Raw genomic sequence first — 3,096 nt, forward strand, 5'->3', positions numbered from 1 at the left:
ATAAAACCCATTGTTGAAGAAACGGATTAGTGGAGTGAGCATCATGTTTGAAATAGACCCACTGGAAGCACAGGTTAAAAGTACATTGGATTAACTAGACCTGACATCTACCCAAAGCAGTCAAACCCAAGTAAAGTGACCATACAAGTGTAGATCTCTTGAATGCAACTTTCTGCATGCACATTAAAGATGCCATGGTATTTTTTTTATAAGGATGGTGTTTTGCTCTCTTAAAATTACCTACAGAGCATCTTTCAAAGGGGTTTTTGCTATTTTTTGGAAGGGGACAGCTTAGAGAAGGCTTGAAAGAGATTTAAACTGTACAACCCAACTGTGGGATCACAGTTTTCAAATCTAGTCCATTTCAAAACCAAATTAAAAGTAGCTTTAGATGTTACACCTATTCCTGAGTCTTCCTGCCATTTGTGTGAGCTTTCAAGCACAGCTTCCTATCTTTAAAAATGCATTTTCTAGTATTACTCCATGAAGGACTCCTGGAAGCGGACAGTACAAGGGAAACCATGAAACTCACTATACACAAAGGCTGTGTCTAGACTGGCATGATTTTCCGGAAATGCTTTTAACGGAAAACTTTTCCGTTACAAGCATTTTTGGAAAAGAGCGTCTAGATTGGCACGGACGCTTTTCCGCAAAAGCACTTTTTGCGGAAAAGCGTCCATGCCAATCCAGACGCGCTTTTCTGCAAAAAAGCCCCGATCGCCATTTTCGCAATTGGGGCTTTTTTGCGGAAAACAAATCTGAGCTGTCTACACTGGCCCTTTTGTGCAAAAGTTTTGCGCAAGAGGACTTTTGCCTGAACGGGAGCAGCATAGTATTTCCACAAGAAGCACTGATTTCTTACAGTAGGAAGTCAGTGCTTTTGCGGAAATTCAAGTGGCCAGTGTAGACAGCTGGCAAGTTTTTTCCGGAAAAGCGGCTGATTTTCTGGAAAAACTGGCCAGTCTAGACACAACCACAGTGCTTTTAAAAGCAAATCACAAACACATAGAGAGCCTATTTCCCCCTATAATCTCCTTTGGGTAGCTGAGGTGTTAGCTATAATAATGAGAAATGGTTTCAGACAAAAGCCAGATTTTTAGGTTCACATTGTCCTGCTAACACCAAGCCTTTTAGGGGTCACATATCATACTGCATATATTCTACCATTGCCTGGATACTGCTCTTCTCGGCTTTACTACACTCTTGAAAAATTCTTCTTGACTAGGGTGAGTAATTTGTTCTGGGTGAGTAAAATATAATGTTGTTTCCATTCTTACCATGCTGACAAGTGGGGCATGGGGATTTGCGCATGAGTTGGTAAAGTTTGTGACAGTTTGGTGAGCCGACTATAATTTCCTCTCCCCCAATGAGATTTCTCTTTGCTGCCTCTTGCTTTCACTGTTGCTATGGCAAAAGATGTGTGTTGCTAAGATAAGAGCCATTTTCTTTCCCTCTTCCATAGCTGTTGCCACAGTAGAAGTCACAGAACCCCCTCTGTTACCTTGGTAACAGCCTCCTCCTACTGTCTCCCTAGTAACAGTCTCCCCATCTTTTTCTTCCCTCTTCCTTCTGTTGCTACAGTAACAGTTGCTTGCTCCCCATCTCTCCCTGTTGTCTATATTGCAGCTTTATCTCTTTATCCCTCTGAAGGACGCATGTGCTCAGTCACCTTGGTAACATTCTCCCTTTCCTCTGTTGCTATAGTAACATTCTCCCTCTCCCACCAATCCACTTCTCATCTTCTGCCCCTCCACTTCTCTGTTGGAGTAGTTCCAGGGGGTTCCCCTCATACCTGTGCCTAAATGAAGTCCGCTATGGTCACATGTTCTAGGGGCTTAGCTCTCATGGTAAAGGCCTTTACAGCAATGAGGGTCATACTCTGGTCCTGGTTTCTAGGGATGTGGCATGGCTGGATGACTATTCTCTGGGGCATGGCAGTGGCAGAGGCAGGATGGGACAGCTGGATAGGCCCTGACTGTAGATAGCTGAGGAATGAGGGGGTGGAAGGAGCAAAGGGGTCTCTTCTCACCCTCCACCCAGCTGGCCTTTGGGGAGGGGAGAGGGAGAGATTCTTGGCCAGGGGCCCCTGTAAAAGTGGAAGCTGCATAAACATGTGCTCTGTGCCCCCCACTTGCTGCTTGTCCTGCTCTGTCCAGAAGACCTCCTGCCAGGAGTGGGATCAGGGGCTGGCCTGCTCTGCCCACTGGGTGCTCCTGCAGGAAGGGGGGTGGGGAGTAGGGGCTCGTCCTGCTCTGTCACGTGCTCCATCTGGGGAGCAGAGTGGGGTGTTTCTGGCTCTGGTGCTCCAGCCGCAGAACGGGATGAGGGCCTGCCCTGGCGTTCAAGCGGGGTCGGGGGCATGGGTGGTGGGTGAATGCCCAGCTAGAGAAGGCAAACTCCAGCCCTGCCCCTTTTGCTACCTCCCCCCATGGAGCCAAGCCTGCTCCCCCCGCCCCCCCCGGTGAGTGCCCCCAGCATCCCGAACATCCTGAGACCCCTTAGTCTCATCGCCCCAGACTGTGGCATGGCCTCAGCCCTCCTGATGGGCTGGAGAGCCAGGCAGCCGCACCATGGCACCAGCATTCCCCAGCCCTGCTGGGTGCTGGGAGCGTGTGCAGTTTTGGGAAGGCAATGCCTTCCCTTGCCTCCATCGCCTGCCCGCCCAGGGCTGCCCCGCTCTGCCTGCCGGGGGCTGCAGCCGGGGAGGGGGTTGGGACGGGGCACGCGGGGGGGGGGGGGGGCGATTCCCTGCGCCCCGGTGGTGGGAGGCACGTCAGGGTGGGGGGGGGGCTGGCTGCTGAGTGTGGGGGGGGGCAGCGACCCGGCCTGGCTGCGCCCCTGGGGGAAGCTGTGCCTGCCAACCCCCCAGGCACAGGCAAAGAAGCAGGGTGGGGGTGACCCTGTTGGGGGGGGTGATTCCTGGGGGGGGGACAGAGTAATTACTTGGGTTAATTATTAGCGGGTGTGGGGGGGGGGTGTTCCTGTTTAGCCCCCCGGGCGTGAACGGGCCTCCCCCTCCCAACACCCTTCCCCCCTCTCCCCCCCTTCCCCCTCCCCCCCCGCGCCTCTCCCCTAGCCCCGCCCCGCCCCGGTTGC

The sequence above is a fragment of the Pelodiscus sinensis genome, chromosome 26 (assembly GCF_052426305.1).
Source record: "Pelodiscus sinensis isolate ZL-2025 chromosome 26, ASM5242630v1, whole genome shotgun sequence".
NCBI classification, from domain to species: Eukaryota; Metazoa; Chordata; order Testudines; family Trionychidae; genus Pelodiscus; species Pelodiscus sinensis.